The 25,391-nt window shown below is 37.2% G+C and overlaps 1 protein-coding gene across 1 annotated transcript in view; it reads left to right on the forward strand.

The window, feature by feature from the left end:
- Positions 1–25,391, forward strand: part of KIF4A (kinesin family member 4A) — a 125,650-nt gene that overhangs the window by 8,946 nt on the left and 91,313 nt on the right. The gene's annotated exons all lie outside the window — the stretch shown is intronic.

Consider the following 25,391-nt stretch of genomic DNA (forward strand, 5'->3'; position numbering starts at 1 on the left):
TGGATATAAACGATGAAGCTCCTAAGGCTAGGAGAACCCCATGGTATATGCTATTAGAAACCTGCGTCTAGCATGATAATGACCTGGTAATCTGCATGCTTTGGGAATGGTCTTTCAAGCAGTTATTAACCTAGCTAACAAAAATTAACAACCAGCTCCCATTTCTCAATTTTGTACTTAAGGATCTCATAAAAGATTTTGTCAAATGCCTTGCTAATGTCCAGATATACTATATGTCTACCATATTTTTCATAGCTACCAGCTTAGTAACGGTACAAAAAAGAAATAAAGATTAGCCTAAATTGACTTTTTCTAAGTGAATTCAAGCTGGCTTCTAGTGCTTATTCTTCCATTTCTAGGTTCTTGCAAGCCATCCCTATAATAATCTAGAAGACTTATATCAAACTGACTGGTCTGTAATTTATGGAATTAACTTACCTCTCTTTTTTCGAAAATTGAAATGACATCTGCCCAGTCTTCCGGAACATCCTTCTCTGTGATTCTTCAAATATCATTGACATAGCTTCAGTGTTCTTGTTTGAAATTACTCTCAGTTCCCTCAGCTATAATTCATCTGGTCCAAGACATTTGAACTCTTATTAAAGTAGTTGAGTTCTTGCTTACTACCTTACTACAATGAGTTCTTTACTCATATTGGGCTTCAGTTCCCTCTTGGGAACTGAGACGGCAGAAGCAGAAATAGTAATTGAGGAATTTTACCTCTTTGTCATTTATCATTATTATACTGCTGACACAGGGCAGAGACCTATTTCTTCCTCATTCAGCTTTTTGTTCTGAATGTATTTAAAAGTGCCCTTTTTGTTCTATGTTTGTACTTTGAGATTTATCCTTCTTAAGACTATTTTTAAAGGTTCTTTTGCCTCCTCTATCTTATTTTAGGTGTACAGTCTGAGGTTTTTTTTTTAAATTTATTTATTTTATTTATTTATTTTTGGCTGTGTTGGGTCTTCGTTGCTGCACGCAGGCTTTCTCTAGTTGCGACAAGCAGGGACTACTCTTCATTGCGGTGCGCGGGCTTCTCATTGCAGTGGCTTCTCTTGTTGTGGAGCACGGCTCTAGGCACTCAGGCTCAGTAGTTGTGGCACACGGGCTTAGTTGCTCTGCCGCATGTGGGATCTTCCCAGACCAGGGCTCGAACCCGTGTCTCCTGCGTTGGCAGGCGGATTCTTAACCACTGTGCCACCAGGGAAGCCCTCTGAGTTTTTTTTAACAGCTTTATTGAGATAATTCACATTCCATAAAATTCACCCGTTTAAACTGTACATTTCAATGGACTTTTGTATATTCAGAGTTGTGCAACCATCACCACAATCTAATTTTAGAACATTTTCATCACCTCCAAAAAGAAACTCATACCCATTAGCAGTCACTCCCCATCCCAACCCCCTTTTCTAGCCCTAGGCAACCACTAACCTATATTTCATACAAATGGAATCATATAATTTATTGTCTTTTGTGACTGTCTTATTTCACTTAACATAAGGTTTTCAAGGATCATCCATGTTGCAGTGTATCATTACTTCATTTTATTGCTAAATCATATTCCATTGTACAGATATACAACATTTTGTCTGCCCATTCATCAGTTGTATCCAATTTGACTATTTTGAATATTGCTCTGTGAACATCTATATATAAGTTTTTGTGTGGACAAATGTTTTAATTTCTCTTTAGGTATAACCTAGGAGTGTTATATGTGGGTCATATGGTAGCTGTTTAAATTTCTTTTTTAAAAAGTTAATATGTAATTAATATACCATAAAAGCCACTTTTTTAAAGTGTACAATTCAGTAATTTTTTAGTATATTCACAAAGTTGTACAACTATCACTGCAATAAATTTTAGAATATTTTCATCACCCCCAAAAGAAACCTATACCCATTAGCAGTCACTCATTTTTTTCCATTGTCCAGCCCCCGCCACCCCACCTCCAGGCAGTGACTAATCCTTCTGTCTTCATGGATTTGCCTGTTCTGGACATTTCATATAAGTGTAATCATACAATATGTGATCTTTTGTGACTGGATTCTTTCATTTAACATCTTTTCAAGGTTCATCCATGTTGTAACATGTATCAGTACTTCATTCCTTTTTATTGCCAAACAATATTCCACTACATGAATATATTAAGTTTTTATTTATCCATTCATTTGTTGATGGACATTTGGGTTGTTTCCACTTTTGGTTTTTATTAGTAATGCTGCTATGAGCACTGATGTACAAGTTTTCGTGTGGATGTGTGTTTTTATTTCTCTTGGGTATATACCTAAGTGGAATTGCTCAGTCAAATGATAACTCTATGTTTAACTTTTTGAAGAACTGTCAGACTGTTTTTCATAGCAACTGTACCATTCTACCTTCTTACCAGCAATATATAAAGGATTGTAATTTCTCCATATTCTTAGTTTTATTATGTCTTAATTATAGCCATCCTAGTGAGTATGAAGTGGTACCTCGTTGTGGTTTTGGTTTGCATTTCCCTGACGGCTAATAATGTTTCATGCGCTTCTTGGCAATTCGTGTTATCTTCTTTGGAAAAATGTCCATTCAGATTCATTGCCCATTTTTTAAATTGGGTTATTTATCTTCTTATTGTTGAGTTGTGTGTGTTCTTTACACATTCTGGATACTAGCCCCATATCAGTTATATGCTTTGCAAATGTTTTCTTCCATTCTTTAGGTTGCTTTTTCACTTTATTGATGGTGTCCTTTGAAGCACAGATTTAAAATTTTTAGATGAATTCCATTCATCTGTTTTTTCTCTTGTTGCTTGGTGTTTGGCATCATATCTAAAAAATCATTGCCTAATCCAAGGTCACAAAGGTTTACGTCTCTGTTTTCTTCTAAGAGTTTTATAGTTTTCAATGTTAAATATAGGTCGGAGATCCATTTCGAGTTCATTTTTGTATATAGTGTAAAGTGGCAGTCCAAACTTTAATCTTTTGCATGTAGATATTCAGTTATCCCAGCATCATTTGTTGAAAAGACTATTCTTTACCCATTGAATTGTCTTGGCATCCTTGTTAAGAAGCAATTGGACTCTCAATTCTATTCCATTGATCTATATGTGTATCCTTATGCCATTACTACACTGTCCTCATTACTGTAGCTTTGTAATAAATTTTGAAATGGGAAAGTGTGAGGGCTCCAACTTTGTTCTTTTTCAAGATTGTTTTGGCTGTTCTGGGTCCTTTGCATTTTCATATGACTGTTAGGGTCAGCTTGTCATATTCTGCAAAGAAGCCAGCTGGGATTTTCACAGGGATTGTGTTGAATCTGTAGATCAATTTAGGGAGTGTTGGCATCTTTCAGTTCTTTCAAGTCCTTCAATTCATAAACATCAGATGTCTTTCCATTTATTTAGGTCTTCTTTAATATCTTTCAATAGAATTTTTTTTAATTTTCAGAGTACAAGTTTTACACTTCTTTTGTTAAATTTATTCCTAAATATTTTATTCTTTTCAATGCTTTTGTAAATGGAATTGTTTTTACTTAATTTCATTTTCAAATTATTTATTGAGCTTTGTATATTGATCTTGTGCCTGCAAGCTTGCTGAGAACCTCCAGTACAGTGTTGAATAAAAGTGGCGTGAGTGGATGTTGTTGTCTTGTTCCTGATCTTAGGGGAAAAGCATTCAGTCTTTTACTATTAAGTATGATGTTAGCTGTGGGTTTTTCACAGATGCCCCTACCAGGTTGAGGAAATTCCCTTCTATACCTAGTTCATTGAGTGTTTTTATCATGAATTTGCCAAATGTTTTTTCATCATCTATTGACATGATCACGTTATTTTGGTTCTTCTGTTGGTATATTGCATTAATTGCTTTTTGGATGCTAAACCATCTTGTATTCCTAAAATAAATCTAACTTACTGTTTTTATACCTTTAATGACTTCACTGGACTAATTCTACAACTCCCTATAGTTTGTGGTCACAGAAGTGTCTGCTCAGTTACTTTAGTAGTTAGCTAGTGATTGGTCTCATTTCCTTAAATGCCTTGAACCTATAACTCTTCCAGCATTTGCCTAGGGCTCTGAGTTTGTGTTGCGGCTTACCTTCAATGCTGAGGTTCTTTACAACTCTGTCTTAGTCTTTACTTCTTGAGCAGGGTCTCAGAGTCAGCCAGAGGTACAAGATGAGGGCCTTCTAGGTCTTTACTGACATGTTTAGGTCTTTCCTGAGCATGCACATGGCTTTCTCCAGCAATATCAGAGCTTTTTAAAGTCCCTAGTGGACTAGAGGTGGGATAGGGACGGTGGGAGGGAGACGCAAGAGGGAGGGGATATGGGGATATATGTATACGTATAGCTGATTCACTTTGTTATGCAGCAGAAACTAATACAACAATGTAAAGCAATTATACGCCAATAAAGATGTTAAAAAAATAAATTAAATAAAATAAAGTCCCCAGTGGACATTTCACTCCCCAGATCTTCCTTTTAAGTTTTCAGCCAGGCTCTTGTTTGACCATGGCTATTAAGTTGGGTGTTTATCATCACCAGATATTTTTCTATATATGTGTATATATATATATATATATATATATATATATATATGTATATATATATACACATTTAGTAATACATTTGTTATATGCCTTTTAAAATTTTGGCATTGCTAAACCAATTTATCTCCTTTTAATTACACAAGTAATACATGAATCGATTCCTGGTATACAAACATAAGCAATATGGATGAAGATAAAATCCCCCTTGATTTACCACCTGATCCTAATCTAGAGGTAACTACTTTTACCTGCCTGGTGGGTAGCATTCAAGATGTTTTTCTGTGTATATATTTTTATTGGTGTTTCCTGTTGTTTTTAAAGATAGATGCTATCATACTGCATATATTGTTTTTCAGCTTGCTTTTATCTCAGCAATATATGTTTGAAATCTTTTTGTATTAGTATATAAGTCTACCTCATTTTTACAACTGCTATTTAGGATCCCACAGTATACAAAGTCTACCTTGTTTGTTTAACTATTCCTGTTTTGACTGACATTTAGGTTGTTCAGTTCCTGGCTATTGTAAAATGATGCCTCAGTCAATAGCCTTGTATGTGATATACAAGTGAGAGTATTCTCTAGGTTATATACATGGAAGAGGAATTGCTAGTTTGAAGGGTGTACACATTTCAGATTTTTAAATACTGCTAAATATTATCCTCTAAAATGTCTGTCCCAGTATGCACATACCTACAATATGTGAGACTATGTTTCACTGTACCGTTGACAATATTGGATATTATTGACCTTTTTTATTTTCCCCTGTCTTGAACATTGCATGTTATTTTTTTAGAACTTGTATTTCCCCAATTACTTATGAAATTAAGCATCTTTTTGTGTTACTGGCCATTTCTCTTTCCATTTCTGTGAATTCCCTGCTCATACCCTTTGTTTTGATTTGGTTTTTTTGTTTCAGGTTGACTTTTTCTTGTTTTTCTTGTTATTTTTCCTGTTGACTTTAAGAGTTGTTTCTATATTCTAGATATTAATCCCTTGTTGCATATATTTTTCTTAGTCTCATTTTTTAACTTTGTTAATCTTTCGATTCATGTCTTATGTGTGTATTTCTTCCTATATACTTTTTTCTTGAGGTAAAGTTTATACGCAATAAAATGCACATATTTTCAATGCTCAATTTCTTGAGTTTTGATAGTTGTATGCCCTCATGTAACTACCAACCAAAACATGATAAAAAACATTTCCATCTCCCCTAGAAAGTTCTCTTGTGCTCTTTCCAGTCAATCCACCCTTCCCACATTACACTTTAAGCAACCACTTTCTGACTTCTATCACCATAGGTTAATTTTACATGTTCTTAGACTTCATATAAATGGAATCATATAATTTTTTCATGTGTCTGGCTTCTTTTGCTCAACTTAAGATTTTTTGGGCAGATTTTTTTCATGTTCTTGCTTTGATTAATAATGTGTTCCTTTGTACTGCTGAGTAGTATTCCATTATATGATTATACCACTATTTGTTCTTCAATTTTCCTATTGATGGAAATTAGGGTTATTTCCAGTTTTTAGCTATTATGAATAAGGCTGCCCTGAACATTCGTGTACAGGTCTTTTTGTTAACATACATTTTCATTTCTCTTGGGTAATTACCTAGGAGTGGAAGAGGCAGATATATGCTTAATTTTATAAGAAAGTGCCTAACAGTTCTGTAATATGGTTTGTACTGTTTTATACTCCAGCAATGTTATTGAAAGTTCCATCTTATCACATCTTCATAAATAAAGATGTTGTCTTAGAAATTCTAGTGGGCGTCAAATACATCTCATCATAGTTTTTTGTTGTTTGTTTTTGTTTTGTTTTGTTTTGCTGCACCACGCAGCTTGTGGGATCTTAGTTCCCAGACCAAGGACTGAACCTGGGCCACGGCAGTGAAAGCACTGAGTCCTAACTACTGGACCACCAGGGAATTCCCCATCATAGCTTTTTAAAAAAATTTTATTAAAGTATAGTTGATTTACAATGTTGTGTTAATTTTTGCTGTACAGCAAACTGACTCAGTTTATACATATATATATTCTTTTTCATATTCTTTTCCATTATGGTTTATCATAGGATATTGACTATAGTGTGCTATACAGTAGGACCTTGTTGTTTAATATAATAGTTTACATCTACTAATCCCAAACTCCCAATCCTTCCCTCCCCTACTCCCTCCTCCCCCTTGGCAACCACAAGTCTGTTCTCTATGTCTGTGAGTCTGTTTCTCTTTCATAGGTATGTTCATTTGTGTCGTATTTTAGATTCCACATATAAGTGATATCATATGGTTATTTGTCTTTCTCTTTCTGACTTACTTCGCTTAGTATGATAATCTCTAGGCTCATCCATGTTGCTGCAAATGGCATTATTTCATTCTTTTTTATGGCTGAGTAGTATTCAGTTGTATATGTACCACATCTTCTTTATCCATTCATCTGTTGATGGACATTTAGGTTGTTTCCATGTCTTGGATATTGTGAATAGTGCTGCTATGGACATAGGGGTGCATGTATCTTTTTGAATTATAGTTTTGTCTGGATATATGCCCAGGAGTGGGATTGCTGGATCATATGGCAACTCTACTTTTAGTTTTTTGAGGAACCTCCATACTGTTTTCCATAGTGGCTGCACCAACTTACATTTGTACCAACAGTGTAGGAGGGTTCCCTTTTCTCCACACCCTCTCCAGCATTTATTATTTGTAGACTCTTTAATGATGGCCATTCTGACCAGTGTGAGGTGGTATCTCATTGTAGTTTTGATTTGCACAAAAATGTTAATTTTGATGAAGTTCAGTTTATCATTTTTTTTTCTTTAATGCTTAGAGCTTTTGGTATCCTGTCCAAGAAACCTTTGCATACCCAAAATGATGAGGATAATTTCCTATGTTTTCTACTTGAAGCTTTATAGTTTTAACTTTTACATTAGTTGTATGATCTATCTTGAATTAGTTTTTGGTTATAAAGTGAGATAGGGGTTGAAGATCATCCTCCACCCCCCATGAATATCCAGTTCTTCTAGCACCATTTATTAAAAATAAGGTCCTTTACCTACTGAATTGAGTTAGTATCTTGGTGTATTGAGTTGACCATATGTGTGTGTGTCTATTTCTGGACACTATTCTGCCCTATTAGTGAATTTGTTTATTCTTAAACCTTTTATTTATTTTTTTTATTATTTTCTTTTTAAATTTATTTATTATTTATTTATTTATTTTTGGCTGTGTTGGGTCTTTGTTGCTGCATGAGGGCTTTCTCTAGTTGCTGCGAGTGGGGGCTACTCTTCGTTGTGGTGCACGGGCTTCACACTGCGGTGGCTTCTCTTGTTGCGGAGCACGGGCTCTAGGCGCACGGGCTTCAGTAGCTGTGGCACGCAGGCTCAGTAGTTGTGGCTCATGGGCTCTAGAGTGCAGGCTCAGTAGTTGTAGCGCATGGGCTTAGTTGCTCCGTGGCATGTGGGATCTTCCCGGACCAGGGCTCGAACCCGTGTCCCCTGCATTGGCAGGTGGATTCTTAACCACTGCACCACCAGGGAAGTCCCAAACCTTTTAATAAATACAGTTCATCACAGTATATTTTAATCTCTGGGAGGGCAAGTTTCACCTCACTTTTCTTTTATCAGAACTGTTTTGATTATTTTCTTGTCCAGGTGAATTTTAGAATCAAGTTGTCAGGTTCTATGAAAAATATTTTTGGGATTTTTATTGAGAACTTAAATTCAGCTTATAGATTAAGTATAACTGAGCCTACCCATCCGTGAGCATGATCTCTCTGCATTTATTCAAGTCTTCTTTTATGTCTTTCAGTAAGCTTCGTAGTTTTCTTAATGTAATTCTTTTTTTTTTTAATATATCATTTTAAGGACCGTGATCTTTTGTTTTTTAAATTTATTTATTTATTTATTTTTGGCTGTGTTGGGTCTCCGTTTCTGTGCAAGGGCTTTCTGTAGTTGCCGTGAGCGGGGGCCACTCTTCATCGCGGTGCGTGGGCCTCTCACTGTCGTGGCCTCTCTTGTTGCGGAGCACAAGCTCCAAACACGCAGACTCAGTAGTTGTGGCTCACGGGCCTAGTTGCTCCGCGGCATGTGGGATCTTCCCAGACCAGGGCTCGAACCTGTGTCCTCTGCATTGGCAGGCAGATTCTCAACCACTGCGCCACCAGGGAAGCCCCCTTAATGTAATTCTTACACCACATATCCTGGTAGGCCTATTCTGGAATATTATAGTTTTTGTTGCTATTTTGAATACCTCTTTTTCTATTTTTATTTTCTAATCCTGTTTAAGAAAAGTATTAATTTTCAAATTTCCGTCTTATATCTAACCACATGGCTGAATTGCATTCTTAGTTTCTCATAATTTGTCAGTTGTGTTTCTTGGATTTCCTAGGTAGGTATTCACATTATTTTCAAGTACATACTTTGGCCTCTTCCTTTCCAACATTTATATCTTATTTCTTTTCATATCTTTTTCAGTGTAAGGTTGAATAGTACCAATGATAGTAACCATTCTCATCTTTTTTTTTCTTTTTTTGCTCTAACCAGAACATTGCTAGTGTTTCACCTTAATCTACTGGCAGATATAGCCTTTATCAAGTTAAGGAAGTGACCTTTTAGTCCTAGTTTGCTAAGAATTGTATATTTTAAAAATAAGAAATGAGTATTGAATTTTATCATTGATTGGGAATTAATGAACGTGTAGTTTTTCTTTTTTTCAACCTATTGATAGAATAAATTGTAAAAATAAATTTTCTGTCATTGAATCATCCCCAATTGATCATGATAAATTACTCTTTCTGTACATTGCAGGATTCACGTACTAGTTTTCAATTTAGGACATTTATATATCTGTTCCTATGAGAGAGTAACCTATAACTTTTTTTTGTATGTATGCTCTCCTTATTTTGGTTCGAAGATTTTGCCAAGTTTATATATATATATATATTTTTTTTTTTTTTAATTTATTTTTGGCCGCGTCTGGTCTTCGTTGCTGTGTGCAGGCTTTCTCTAGTTGCGGCGAGCGGGGGCTACTCTTCATTGCGGTGCGCAGACTTCTCATTGTGGTGGCTTCTCTTGTTGCAGAGCACGGGCTCTAGGCACACGGGCTTCAGTAGTTGCAGCACGCGGGCTCAGTCGCTGTGGCTCTCAGGCTCTAGAGCACAGGCACAGTAGTTGTGGCACACGGGCTTAGTTGCTCCACGGCATGTGGGATCTTCCCAGACCAGGGATCGAACCCGTGTCCCCTGCATGGGCAGGCGGATTCTTAACCACTACGCCACCAGAGAAGTCCCAAAAGATCTATTTAAAACTATACATTTTCCTCTAAGTACCACTTGGATATAATCGTATAATTTTGAGAAATAGTACTCTAACTGTTCATTTTTAAATAGGAGATTTCCTTTTTAATATCCTCTTTAACCTAAGAGTTAGGTAGTAGGTGTCTCTGTGTATTCTTTTGTTGTTAATTTCTGATTTATTGCATTATGATCAATGAATGTGTGTGATTTCTGTTTTTTGAAATTTTGTCTGACTCTTGTTTGAGCTTTGTTAATATTCCATGTATATTTGAAAAGAGTGTGTTTTCTGTTAGGTATATAGTTCTATGTATACCTATTAGATAAACTCATTAATTGTATTATTCAGAGTCTCCATGTCCTGTCTTGTTATTTACTTACTATGCTATTTTCTTACATTATGACCAAGGATTTGTCAATTTCTCCTTGTATTTCTTTATGTATTATATATTTTTAAGCTATGTTGCTAGCTGCATAAAGTGTCATGGCATATATCTTCTTAGATGATTATATCTATTTTGTCTGATTAATATTTCTTCACCTACTTTCTCTTTGTTAGCCCTTGCTTGGTATGTCTTTTTGCATCCCTTAATTGAAACAATGTATCTTGAAATTCATTCATTCATTCATTCATTCATACCCAATCGGATGTTCTCTTTTAACAGAGGGTTTTATTCTACATGTTTTTATGTTTGTGTTTGGACTTATTCCTGCCATATCATTGGCTACTAGCCCGATGGCTTACTCCTACTCTGGTACTACAACCAATTACCTTGATTGTTGTCCCAAGGCTCCCTCTTGTTTGCTGGATCCACTCCCTTCAAGTCTACACTACCCTTAGAGTTGGTGCCACCTTTTCATAGCAGTTCTCTCCTGTGTATTTTTTCTTCTGTTAGTCCGATTCATCTGCTTTCAGTCTCTCACGGATTTTGCCATTTCTGATCCACCAGTGATAGATTCAGAGGTGGCTGCTGGGCCATTCCAGATTGGTAGGTGGCAGATTTAATAAGCAAGGGAACTTAACATGAGGCTTGTGTTGGGCAGCTGCAAGACAAGTGGATCTCCACACCTGCCCACCAGAATCTTAAAGTTTATATAGAGGCTTAACTGAGTCTAGTCATGTACACTGTCCATATGGTCTCAATATGACCTTACTCTCTCAAGGCTGCATTCTTGAAAATGGTTCTAGCTGTGGGAATGGTGGACAGCACATAAGTTCCAAGGACAGGGAAGGGGATGAGGAGCCCCCAAATGCCCAGGTCCATTTCATGGGTCAATCTGTGGTAATATCCTCTCTAGTATTACCGAGTCCAAGCTTGAACTGCTCGCTGCACAACAGGCCAATAAATAGAGAGATGCATTGTTGGGGCAAAGAATAGTGACTTTATTCAGAAAGCCAGCAGATCAAGTAGATAGATGGTGGACTAGTATCCCAAAGAACCATCTTCTCAGAGTTAGAATTCAAGCTTCTCTTACACTAAAAGGGGTGTGTGTGTACGGTTGTTGCTACAAACTTCTTGGTGCCAGAATCCATTGATCCTGCAGCTGTCTAAGTAGGTCTGGTCACAGTGTTCCTATAAACCTCCAATAAGACAAATGGTATTCTCTGTTCTGCAACATTTTATTTCTATATGAATGGAAAAGTGTTACATCTTTAAAGGGCAGAGCCTTGAGAATGGGCTATCCTGTATATTTCAGGCTATAAGCAACATTCTTAACTTGTAGCAAAAGCAATAGAATACAAAGGTTAAAGTAAAAGAAACAGATCCGTTATGGAATCAGATTTGTTCTTCCCCATTACATCATGACCTCCTCCAACATTACCGTCCTTCTCCAGAAGTCTCTTCAGGTCTGGATGGTGTGATTAGGGCCAATTGTCCCCTTCTGAACTGTGGTCTTTGATATAAAAGGCTCAGATGGGCTGGCTTTCAGTCACATGCCCACTCTGAACTACAGGTGGGGTCAAATACTCCACCCTCTCTCCAAGTAAACCCATAGATTGAGGGTTGGGGAGAGAATAATTTTAAGTAAAACGTGCTGTTTCCAGAAGAAGGGTCAAACTACACTGAGTAAACAAAAAGTATATGTGCCTATTAGCAGTAAATAATGATTCATTCAAGTCATTTAGATAATTAAATGCCAAAAGTAGGGGTTGAAATTATATGTTCTAGGTAATAGGAAACTATTAATCATGGATATAAAGATCTGTTCTCAAAGAATCCTATAGGCTCTTAAAGGAAAGGCAGTGAGTCTATATTTTTTACCATTGTATCCTCAAAAACTTAGAATGGTACCTGGCACAGAATGACTGTATAATATATTTGCTGATTGGAGTTAATGTAACTGACTTGAACAATTAATTATCGGTCCCTGTGAGATACCACACAAAACTTTTCAATCTAATCTTACATCTTATCTTTCTTATCCACTCAGAATTTTAAACTAATTTCTGTATTATAATTCTATGTATGGTGATAAATAATATACCTAAATCTCCTGCCTTAACTGCTTCTCTGAACTTCTTAACCATAATGAAACTTTCCTTTTAGACTAGTTTTCTCACTAGTTCAGAATGTTTAAATCTGAACACATTACCAGTTCTCCAAAGTTTGTTTCTTTTTCTAAATATCAATTTAATATATTGTACCACGTTGTGTGTTTGGACTTAATTACAAAAGCTTGAAATATAAAATCATTTCAGATCTCTCTTTGCTATCTCTCTGTGCTTGAACAAGTGTGAACTTGTGAAAAAGTTCTCCCAATTCTACCGCCTCACTATTTTTCATATCTGTGTTCTCCAGCCTGATCAACTGCAGGAACTTAGTAGGTGCCTTATATAATGTCTGGATTATCAAAATAATTACCCTTATTTTTCAGCTTTATTGAGGTTTAATTGACAAATAAAATTGTAAGATATTAAAGTGTACAATGTGATGATTTGATATATTTATACATTGTGAAAGGATTACCCCCCTTGAGTTAATTAACACATTGATCACTTTTTTTTTGGTGAGAGTATCTACATTTAAGTTGTACTCTTGGTAACTTTCAATTATACAATACAGTATAATCAATTTTAGTCACCATGCTATACATTAGATTCTCAGACCTTATTAATCTTATAACTGAAAATTTGTACCTTTTTACCAACCTTTTCCTGTTTCCCCAAGCCCCTGGCAACCACTTTTCTGCTCTCTGTTTCTGTGAGTTCAATTTTTTTTTTGTATGTCCACTTATAAATGATATCATACAGTTAAAAAAAAAAAAAAAAAAAGAAGTGGCTGCTGGCTTTCTCACTTGGCAGCATCTTCAAAGACTTTTAGGAGCTCTCAAAGGAATTTAACTCAATTTCATTAGAGAGTTTTGCCCCTACATTCCAGGTTCCTTTTTTTAACTTCAGAGCTTCAATTTCCTCATTTATATAATAGGATTTGAATATATACCCCCACAAAGATGTGAGGATTAAGTGAACTCATATTGTAAAAAAATGTAACATAATTCCTAGTATATATTAGGTTCTTAATAATTATTAATTCCATCTTCTGTGGTTTCACTTGCTCTGAGTGGTGGTTAATAAGGAATATAGGGGCCCTACTGATATTTATAAACAAGCTCAGATGAACTAAGACCCCCTAGGAGCTTGCTAGGGTGCTTGTCATCATTTGAGGTAGATTTTTGAGGGTTGGAAGAGGCTTGTGGGAATGTGACTTGTACCAGCGGAATTAAGTTTTCTTTAGCTAACAAAATATCATTCCCAAAGCCAAGTCCCCCACTGTTAGAGGGAATAATTTTCTAGCTATCAAGAGCTAAGAAGGTTGCTAGCCCCTCTAGGATATTTTCAGAGGGTGGATATGGCTCATCAGAATTTTGTTGCATATTGCATTACTGGGGGTGGAGGAAGGAGGTGTACTCAAGTGTCAGATTTGATTTATGAGGCAAAGAAGTTTATGACAAAATCACAATTGAGTCTTAGATCAAGTGGGAGATGCCATTAGCTGAAAGGGAAGCTAGTGAGAAAGCAAGACACAGGTATATAGGAAGAAGACAGCAGAGAGAAAGATAACGAGTTTGATTTTGGATGTGTCAGATTTGGAAGGCATATTAGAAAAGTCCAGGAAGAAAGGGGAAATTCAGAACTAGAACTTAAAAGCAACGTCTGGGCTGGAGATAAATATTTGGAATCTATGGGTGAGGTTGCCCAGAAAGAGTTTTGTAGAGAAAGACTAGATATTGAGAGAGCCAACACTAAATATTAGTGAGGAGCACTAATATTTAAGAGTCAAGAGTAAAGGAGCCAATTAACGAGGTTCAAGAGACACAGGATAGTAGTAGTTAAAAAACCAAAGTAAGAGTTTCTAGAACGAAGGGATTGTTACCTGTGTCAGATGTTTCAGAGTGGTTACATAAGATGAGGACTGAAAAGAAACGGATTTGTCCACTGAGGTTTTTGGTGATCAGTTGAGTGGTAAGGAATCGGGGCAGGTTGCATCAGATTGAGGTGTGAATGTAACTACCATTCTGAATGTGGTGTTTATCTTTTCCATTAATTTCCTTATTCTTGTATCCCTTAATGATATGTAGTGGTATTTTGCCTGTTTCTAAACTTTTCATAAGTGGTTTCATAATGTGTTTGTTTTTTCATCACTGATTTTTTCCTCAGTGTTATGTTTGTGAGATTCATCCATCTTGATCCATATAGCTCTGTTCTAAGCTTTTTTTTAACTAAAGTCTTAAATTTTCTTAGTATAAAGTCATATCAGTAAAAAGAAAATTATCTCTTTGCCAATATTTATTCCTGTTATTTAATTCTCTTATTTTTTGTTTATTAGCAAGAAACATGATGAAGGACACATCCTGGGCTTGTAAAGTTGCTTTCCTTGGGAGGAATCTAGTTTCTGATTTTAATTGGAATAGTTTTAGTGTTTTAATATTTGGAATGATAATTGCTACTGGTTTTGGTAAATGGTATCTAATTCTTTTAGTTCCAGAAAGTAAAGCTGTACTTTAATCTCCTTGAGAGATCTTTCTTAAGCTCAAGTTGTCTGCTTCCTTTCAGCAACTCTATTTTATAAAAGGCCTATTCTAAGCGTTCTGCTTGTTTCTTTTATTGGCTTCTGGGTCTCCTTACGTGTATCGTTATTTTCCTTTGTCTGCTCATTGGGGCTCAAGTCTAATGCTGGGGTGCCTTCCATTGTAGCAGCTATGTTGAGTGGAAAAGCCACAGTGATTTCTGCCCATGAGCCAGGACTGTAGGAACAGGCATGCCAGTCAGCTTGTCACACTCTTGGGAGGCATCAAGAGGGGCCTGTCTGTACTCTTGTTCCCTGGTGCTGTCCTTGTCTCAAGGTAGGGAGGACCCAATCCAACTCTTCAGTTTCTTCTCAGCATTTTCAGATCCAGGAAAACCTGGCACACTCACATCGGTAATATCACCTGTCCCCTAGGAATTCATAGAGTCCTGCAGGCCAAGTCTTCACCAGGAACTGTGTTCCCATCCTTGCACTTTGGCTCTCCTACATCAGACCCCAGGCCAGTAGCCCAGAGCTCTCATCTGTTCCAGAGATGAAAAACCCTGCATCACCCCTTATTCTCAGGTCTCAGACCCATCCTGTGACCTCATTCTCTTGGCTGACTGCAATACCTACTTGGCTCAAGAACAGAGTAGATGGATCAGACTTGGGAATAGAGGGGATCTGGGATGTCTTTAACCTACCATCTTCCTAAAATCTATCTACATTTTTAAAATTCCCATGAAGGCATGAGATTATTCATTTTTCTAAAGTTTTTTCACTTTTCTACTAAGTATTATTACCAATTTGATAAGTGAAAAGTGGTATCTCATTTTCATTTCTGTAGTTATTAGTGAATTGAATACACTTTTATATTTATAGACCATTTATATTCTGGATTAAATTACCTATTCAAGGCATTTCTCTCCCTTTAGTCAGTTTGGGTGCTGTACATTTCTTGTTAAGTTTATCCCTACTTTTTGTTGTGACTTTGAATATAAAACATGTTCAGATCAGTGCCAGATAGATTATAAATAGATTACAGATGGATAACAGATAGATTATTCAACTGAAGAATAATATACATATAGAAAGTTGCCCAATTCATAATTATACAGTTTGGTGAATGTTCACAACGTGAATATACCCATGTAACTAGCACCCAGATCAAGAAACAATATTACAAGCATCCCAGAATTACCACTGTGCCCACTTCCAGTCTCTGTCTTCCCCAGAGGGTAACCTTTGTGTCTGACTTCTTTCATCCAATGTAAGGTTGCCAAAGAAAATACAGGATGCCCAGTTAAATTTGAATTTCAGATAAACAGTGAATCATTTTGCATGGAGCATATATATATATTAAAAATGATTCATCATTTATCTGAAATTCAAATTTAACTAGATGCCCTGTATTTTTTTTTCTCTTGCTAAATCTAGTAACCCTAACTCAACATTATGCTTGTGAGATTCATCCATATTATTGCATGTAGTTGTAGTTCATTCATTTTCATTACTATACATATTCCATTGGTGAATATACCACAATTTATTTATTCTTTGTACTGTTGGATGGGCATTAGGGTAATTTCCAGGTTGGAGCTATTATGAATAGTGCTGCTATGAATATTCTTGTACCTGTATTTTGGTGAACATATGTACACAAATTCCTTCAATCCTGAATTCTCCTGTAACTGCTACCCTATCTGCTTCCCTTTAGAGTTAAGCTCCTCAAAAATGTTTACACTGCTTAGCAACACATGTGACTCACTCATACATTTTTTGGTGAGATATAGCATACCTACAGAAAATTGCATAAATCATGTATATAGTTTATTAATAATTATAAAGTGAACACCCATGTAGTTACACTTAGGTTGAAAAACAAAACACTTCTAGCACCCATATATAGCCCTCACAGGTCACGATCCCCTCCCTTCCCTCTAGAGGTAACCACTCCCGACTCTTGTGGTAGTAATTACTTTGCTTTCCTTGATAGTAGTGCCACCTGTGTATACATCTCTAAACAGCATAATTTATAGGGTTGGCCAAAAAATTCGTTCGGGTTTTTCCATAACATCTTACCAAAAACCCAAACGAACTTTTTGGCCAACCCAATAATTTTCTTTACTTTTAAACTTTATATAAGTGGAATCATACTGTATGTAATCTTTTGTGTCTTACATCTTCCACTCAACATTGTGTGTGAAAGGTTCGTATGTTGCATACAGCTGTAGTTCTTTTATTTCCATTTCAGTATAGTTTTCCATTGGTACGATTATACCACTATTTATTCTTTCTACTGTTGATGGAACAACAGTTTCAGTTGTTTCCAGTTTTTGGCTATTATCAACAATACATTCTTGTTCATGTATCCTGAGGCATAGAATTTTCTAAGGTATATACCTAGAATTACTTGGTCATAGATATACACCCAACTGTCTTCCAAAGTATTCCAGTGTGTGAGAGTCCTGTTGCTGAGCATGCCCCATGTAGTTATATTCCCCATGTTCTGTCAGAATTTTAAATAGTTGCCAATCTAGTGGGTGTGGAGTGATAAACTTCACGTGGTTTTAATTTTCATTACCTGGATGACCGGTTGATCACTTTTTCATGTGTTTATTGGCCATGTATATTTTCTTTTCTGTAAAATGCCTGTTCTATTCTTGCCCATTTTTCTATTGTGTCTGTCTCTGACTGATTTTAAAACGTAGTTCTTTATATACTGTAGATTCTAGTCACTGTTCAGTTATATTTATTGCAAACCTCCCCACCCCCACATGTTTTGCAGATATCTTCTCCTTCATCTCTGGCTTGTCTTTTCACTCTCTTTTCATTTATGATTCCTTTATATTATGTCTTCTTTAAGAAATCCTTCAGTACCGCCAAGATATTCTTGAAGATATTCTTTATTATCTAATAAAAGCTGTACAATTTTGCCCTCACATTTAAGTCTTTAATTCACCTGCAACTGTTTTCTGTACACAGAATGAGGTAGGGGTCCAATTTTGGTTTTCCATGTAAATACCCATTTGTCCTAGCACTATTTATTGAAAAGTCCATACTTTTCTCACTGAAGAGCAGTGCCAATTCTGTCATTTATTAAGTGCCCAAATGTAGCTTGGTCTGTTTTGGGGCACTCTATTCTCTTAAGTCAAATTAAGTTTTCCAAATCTATGTATATCTCCTCACTTATTAAGGACTTCTTTAATATCTCTCAGTAATTTTCCTTGTAGACATCTTACACATCTTTTGTTCTATTCTTCGGTAATTTGTAATTTGACTCTATTGGAAGTGATATTTTAAAATCTTTTTAGTAAAGTATAATATACAAACAGAAAAGTACATATAAGTGAATACCTTGCTGAATTCTCACAAACTGAATAAACTCATGTAACCAGCAAGAATAGAATCTTTTAAAATTTTATATTCTAACTTTGTTTTTGGCATATGGAAATAAAATTTATTTTCTAAGATTGACTTTGAATCTAGGAACCTGATTCACTCTCTCTGTAGTCTGTCTTTACCCACCTTACTAAAACCACTATGTAAAACATCACCAGTGATATATATATATTTTTAACATCTTTACTGGAGTATAATTGCTTTACAATGGTGTGTTAGTTTCTACTTTATAACAAAGTGAATCAGCTATACATATACATATATCCCCATATCTCCTCGCTCTTGCGTCTCCCTCCCACCCTCCCTATCCCACCCCTCTAGGTGGACACAAAGCACCTAGCTTATCTCCCTGTGCTATGCGGCTGCTTCCCACTAGCTATCTGTTTTACATTTGGTAGTGTATATATGTCCATGCCGCTCTCTCACTTCATCCCAGCTTACCCTTCCCACTCCCCGTGTCCTCGAGTCCATTCTCTATGTCTGCGTCTTTATTCCTGTCCTGCCCCTAGGTTCTTCAGAACCTTTTTTTTTTTTGATTCCATATATATGTGTTAGCATACGGTATTTGTTTTTCTCTTTCTGACTTACTTCACTCTGTATGGCACACTCTAGGTCCATCCACATCACTACAAATAACTCAATTTCGTTTCTTTTTATGGCTGAGTAATATTCCATTGTATATATGTGCCACATCTTCTTTATCCATTTATCCGATGATGGACATTTAGGTTGCTTCCGTGTCCTGGCTACTGTAAATAGAGCTGCAATGGACATTGTGGTACATGACTCTTTTTGAATTATGGTTTTCTCAGGGTATATGCCCAGTAGTGGGATTGCTGGGTCGTATGGTAGCTCTATTTTTAGTTTTTCAAGGAACCTCCATACTGTTCTCCATAGTGGCTGTATCAATTTACATTCCCACCAACAGTGCAAGAGGGTTCCCTTTTCTCCACACCCTCTCCAGCATTTATTGTTTGTAGATTTTCTGATGATGGCCATTCTCACTAGTGTGAGGTGATACCTCATTGTAGTTTTGATTTGCGTTTCTCTAATGATTAGTGATCTTGAGCATCTTTTCATGTGCTTCGTGGCCGTCTGTATGTCTTCTTTGGAGAAATGTCTATTTAGGTCTTCTGCCCATTTTTGGATTGGGTTGTTTGTTGTTTTGATATTGAGCTGCATGAGCTGCTTGTAAATTTTGGAGATTAATCCTTTGTCAGTTGCTTCATTTGCAAATATTTTCTCCCATTCTGAGGGTTGTCTTTTCGTCTTGTTTAGGTTTTCCTTTGCTGTGCAAAAGCTTTTAAGTTTCATTCGGTCCCATTTGTTTACTTTTGTTTTTATTTCCATTTCTGTAGGAGGTGGGTCAAAAAGGATCTTGCTGTGATTTATGTCATAGAGTGTTCTGCCTAGGTTTTCCTCTAAGAGTTTGATAGTGTCTGGCCTTACATTTAGGTCTTTAATCCATTTTGAGTTTATTTTTGTATATGGTGTTAGGGAGTGTTCTAATTTCATTCTTTTACACGTAGCTGTCCAGTTTTCCCAGCACCACTTATTGAAGAGGCTGTCTTTTCTCCATTGTATATTCTTGCCTCCTTTATCAAAAATAAGGTGACCATATGTGCGTGGGTTTACCTCTGCACTTTCTATCCTGTTCCATTGATCTATATTTCTGTTTTTGTGCCAGTACCATACTGTCTTGATTACTGTAGCTTTGTAATATAGTCTGAAGTCCAGGAGCCTGATTCCTCTAGCTCCGTTTTTCTTTCTGAAGATTGCTTTGGCTATTCGGGGTCTTTTGTGTTTCCATACAAACTGTGAAATTTTTTGTTCTAGTTCTGTGAAGAATACCATTGGTAGTTTGATAGGGATTGCATTGAATCTGTAGATTGCTTTGGGTAGTATAGTCATTTTCACAATGTTGATTCTTCCAATCCAAGAACATGGTATATCTCTCCATCTGTTTGTATCATCTGTAATTTCTTTCATCAGTGTCTTATAGTTTTCTGCATACAGGTCTTTTGTCTCCTCAGGTAGGTTTATTCCTAGGTATTTTATTCTTTTTGTTGCAATGGTAAATGAGAGTGTTTCCTTAATTTCTCTTTCAGATTTTTCATCATTAGTGTGTAAGAATGCAAGAGATTTCTGTGCATTAATTTTGTATCCTGCTACTTTACCAAATTCATTGATTAGCTCTAGTAGATTTCTGGTAGCATCTTTAGGATTTTCTATGTATAGTATCATGTCATCTGCAAACAGTGACAGCTTTACTTCTTCTTTTCTGATTTGGATTCGCTTTATTTCTTTTTCTTCTCTGATTGCTGTGGCTAAAACTTCCAAAACTATGTTGAATAATAGTGGTGAGAGTGGACAACCTTGTCTTGTTCCTGATCTTAGAGGAAATGATTTCAGTTTTTCGCCATGGAGAACGATGTTGGCTGTTGGTTTGTCATATATGGCCTTTATTATGTTGAGGTAAGTTCCCTCTATGCCTACTTTCTGGAGGGTTTTTATCGTAAATGGTGTTGAATTTTGTCGAAAGCTTTCTCTGCATCGACTGAGATGATCATATGGTTTTTCTCCTTCAGTGTGTTAATATGGTTTATCACATTGATTGATTTGCATATACTGAAGAATCCTTGCATTCCTGGGATAAACCCCACTTGATCATGGTGTATGATCCTTTTAATGTGCTGTTGGATTCTGTTTGCTAGTATTCTGTTGAGGATTTGTGTATGTACGTTCATCAGTGATATTGGCCTGTAGTTTTCTTTCTTTGTCACATCTTTGTCTGGTTTTGGTATCAGGATGATGGTGGCCTTGTAGAATGAGTTTGGGAGTGTTCCTCCCCCTGCTATAGTTTGGAAGAGTTTGAGAAGGATAGGTGTTAGCTCTTCTCTAAATGTGTGATAGAATTCGCCTGTTAAGCCATCTGGTCCTGGGCTTTTGTTTGTTGGAAGATTTTTAATCACAGTTTCAATTTCAGTGCTTGTGATTGGTCTGTTTATATTTTCCATTTCTTCCTGGTTCAGTCTTGGAAGGTTGTGCTTTTCTAAGAATTTGTCCATTTCTTCCAGTTTGTCCATCTCATTGGCATATAGTTGCTTGTAGTAATCTCTCATGATCCTTTGTATTTCTGCAGTGTCAGTTGTTACTTCTCCTTTTTCATTTCTAATTCTATTGATTTGAGTCTTCTCCCTTTTTTTCTTAATGAGTCTGGCTAATGGTTTATCAATTTTGTTTATTTTCTCAAAGAACCAGCTTTTAGTTTTATTGCTCTTTGCTATTGTTTCCTTCATTTCTTTTTCATTTGTTTCTGATCTATTCTTTATGATTTCTTTCCTTCTGCTAACTTTGGGGTATTTTTGTTCTTCTTTCTCTAATTGCTTTAGGTGTAAGTTTAGGTTGTTTATTTGAGATGTTTCTTATTTCTTGAGGTAGGATTGTATTGCTATAAACTTCCCTCTTAGAACTGCTTTTGCTACGTCCCATAGGTTTTGGGTTGCGTGTTTTCATTGTCATTTGTTTCTAGGTATTTTTTTGTTTTCTCTTTGATTTTTTCAGTGATCTCTTGGTTATTTAGTGGTGTATTGTTTAGCCTCCATGTGTTTGTATTTTTTTACATTTTTTTTCTGTAGTTGATATCTAGTCTCATAGCGTTGTGGTCGGAAAAGATACTTGATACGATTTCCATTTTCTTAAATTTGCCAAGGCTTGATTTGTGACCCAAGATATGATGTATCCTGGACAATGTTCCCTGAGCACTTTTGAAGAAACTGTATTCTGTTCTTTTTGGATGGAATGACCTATAAATATCAATTAAGTCCATCTTTTTTAATGTATCATTTAAAGCTTATGTTTCCTTATTTATTTTCATCTTGGATGATCTGTCCATTGGTGAAAGTGGGGTGTTAAAGTCCCCTACTATGATTGTGTTACTGTCGATTTCCCCTTTTATGGCTGTTAGCATTTGCCTTATGTATTGAGGTGCTCCTATGTTGCGTGCATAAATATTTACACTTGTTATATCTTCTTCTTGGATTGATCCCTTGATCATTATGTAGTGTCCTTCTTCGTCTCTTGTAATAGTCTTTATTTTAAAGTCTATTTTGTCTGATATGAGAATTGCTTCTCCAGCTTTCGTTTGACTTCCATTTGCATGGAATATCTTTTTCCATCCCCTCGCTTTCAGTCTGTATGTGTCCCTAGGTCTGAAGTGGGTCTCTTGTAGACAGCATATATATGGGTCTTGTTTTTGTATCCATTCCGCCAGTCTGTGTCTTTTGGTTGGAGCATTTAATCCATTTACATTTAAGGTAATTATCGATATGTATGTTCCTATTACCATTTTCTTAATTGTTTTGGGTTTGTTATTGTAGGTCTTCCTTCTCCTGTGTTTCCTGCCTAGAGAAGTTCCTTTAGCATTTGTTGTAAAGCTGGTTTGGTGGTGCTGAATTCTCTTAGCTTTTTCTTGTTTGTAAAGGTTTTAATTTCCCTGTCGAATCTGAATGAGATCCTTGCTGGGTAGAGTAATCTTGGTGTAGGTTTTTCCCTTTCATCACTTTATATATGTCCTGCCACTCCCTTCTGGCTTGCAGAGTTTCTGCTGAAAGATCAGCTGTTAACCTTATGGGGATTCCCTTGTATGTTATTTGTTGTTTTTCCCTTGCTGCTTTTAATATTTTTTTCTTTGTATTTAATTTTTGATAGTTTGATTAATATGTGTCTTGGCGTGTTTCTCCTTGGGTTTATCCTGTGTGGGACTTTCTGCACTTCCTGGACTTGATTGACTATTTCCTTTCCCATATTAGGGAAGTTTTCAACTATGATGTCTTCAGATATTTTCTCAGTCTCTTTTTTTTTTTTTCTCTTCTTTTTCTGGGACCCCTATAATTCGAATATTGGTGCATTTAATGTTGTCCCAGAGATCTCTGAGACTGTCCTCAATTCTTTTCATTCTTTTTTCTTTATTTTGCTCTGCAGTAGTTATTTCCACTATTTTATCTTCCAGGTCACTTATCCGTTCTTCTGCCTCAGTTTTTCTGCTATTGTTTCCTTCTAGAGAATTTTAAATTTCATTTACTGTGTTGTTCATCATTGTTTTTTTGCTCTTTAGTTCTTCTGGGTCCTCGTTAAACGTTTCTTGTATTTTCTCCATTCTGTTTCCAAGATTTTGGGTCATCTTTACTATCATTACTCTGAATTCTTTTTCAGGTAGACTGCCTATTTCCTCTTCATTTGTGTGGTCTTGTGGGTTTTTACCTTGCTCCTTCATCTGCTGTGTGTTTCTCTGTCTTCTCATTTTGCTTAACTTAACTGTGTTTGGGGTCTCTTTTTCGCAGGCTGTAGGTTTGTAGCTCCTGTTGTTTTTGGTGTCTGCCCCCAGTGGCTAAGGTTGGTTCAGTGGGTTGTTTAGGCTTCCTGGTGGAGGGGACTGGTGACTGTGTTCTGCTGGATGACGCTGGATCTTGTCTTTCTGGGTTGCAGGACTGCACCCGGTGGCGTGTTTTGGGGTGGTGGTGAACTTATTATGATTTTAGGCAGCCTCTCTGCTAATGGGTGGGGTTGTGTTCCTGTCTTGCTAGTTGTTTGGCATAGGGTGTCCAGCCCTGTAGCTTGCTGGTCGTTGAGTGGAGCTGGTGTTAGCATTGAGGTGGAGATCTCTGGGAGAGCTTTCGCCATTTGATATTACATTGAGCCGGTAGGTGTCTGATGGACCAATGTCCTGAACTCGGCTCTCCCACCTCAGAGGCACAGGCCTGACACCCGGCCGGAGCACCAATACCCTGTGAGCCACACGGCTCAGAAGAAAAGGGAGAAAAAAAGAAAGGAAGGGAGGGAGGGAGGGAGGAAAAGAAAGTTATTAAAATAAAATATTTTTAAAAATATTTTTTAAAAATTGAAAAGTAATAAAAAAAGAAAGAAAGAAAGAGAGCAATCAAACCAAAAAACAAATCCACCAATGATAACAGGCACTAAAAACTATACTAAAAAACAAACAAAAACGGACAGACAGAACCCTAGGACAAATGGTAAAAGCAAAGCTATACAGACAAAATCACACAAAGAAGCATACACATACACACTCACAAAAAGAGAAAAAGGAAAAATATATATATATCTGTATATAAAAAAAATAAGAGAGCGACCAAATCAATAAACAAATCTACCAATTATAATTAACTCTAAATACTAAACTAAGGTAAACATAAAACCAGAAATAAATTAGATGCAGAAAGCAAACCCCAAGTCTACAGTTGCTCCCAAAGTCCACCACCTCAATTTTGGGATGATTCATTGTCTATTCAGGTATTCCACAGATGCAGGGTACATCAAGTAGATTGTGGAGATTTAATCCACTGCTCCTGAGGCTGCTGGGAGAGATTTCCCTTTCTCTTCTTTGTTCGCACAGCTTTGGATCTGGCCCCGCCTCTGCATGTACGTCTCCTGAGGGTGTCTGTTCTTCGCTCAGACAGGACACGGTTAAAGTAACAGCTGATTCGGGGGCTCTGGCTCACTCAGGCTGGGGGGAGGGAGGGGTACAGAATGCGTGGTGAGCCTGCGGTGGCAGAGGCCAGCATGACATTACAACAGCCTGAGGCACGCCGTGTGTTCTCCCGAGGAAGTTGTCCCTGGATCAGGGGACCCTGGCAGTGGCGGGCTGCACAGGCTTCTGGGAGTGGAGGTGTGGATAGTGACTTGTGCTTGCACACAGGCTTCTTGGTGGCTGCAGTCGCAGCCTTAGTGTTTCATGCCCTTCTCTGGGGTCCGCGCTGATAGCCGCAGCTTGCACCCGTTTCTGGGGCTCATTTAGGTGGTGCTCCGAATCCCCTCTCCTTGCTCACCCCGAAACAATGGTGTCTTGCCTCTTAGGCGGTTCCAGACTTTTTCCTGAACTCCCTCCTGGCTAGCTGTGGCGCACTAGCCCCCTTCAGGCTGTGTTCACGCAGCCAACCCCAGTCCTCTCCCTGGGGTCTGACCTCCGAAGCCTGAGCCTCAGCTCCCAGCCCCCACCCATCCCGGCGGGTGAGCAGACAAACCTCTCGGGCTGCTGAGTGCTGGTCGGCACCGATGCTCTGTGCAGGAATCTCTCTGCTTTGCCCTCTGCACCCCTGTTGCTGTGTTCTCCCCCGTGGCTCTGAAGCTTCCCCCCTGCCCATCCCC

The sequence above is a fragment of the Balaenoptera ricei genome, chromosome X (assembly GCF_028023285.1).
Source record: "Balaenoptera ricei isolate mBalRic1 chromosome X, mBalRic1.hap2, whole genome shotgun sequence".
Classification (NCBI taxonomy): Eukaryota; Metazoa; Chordata; class Mammalia; order Artiodactyla; family Balaenopteridae; genus Balaenoptera; species Balaenoptera ricei.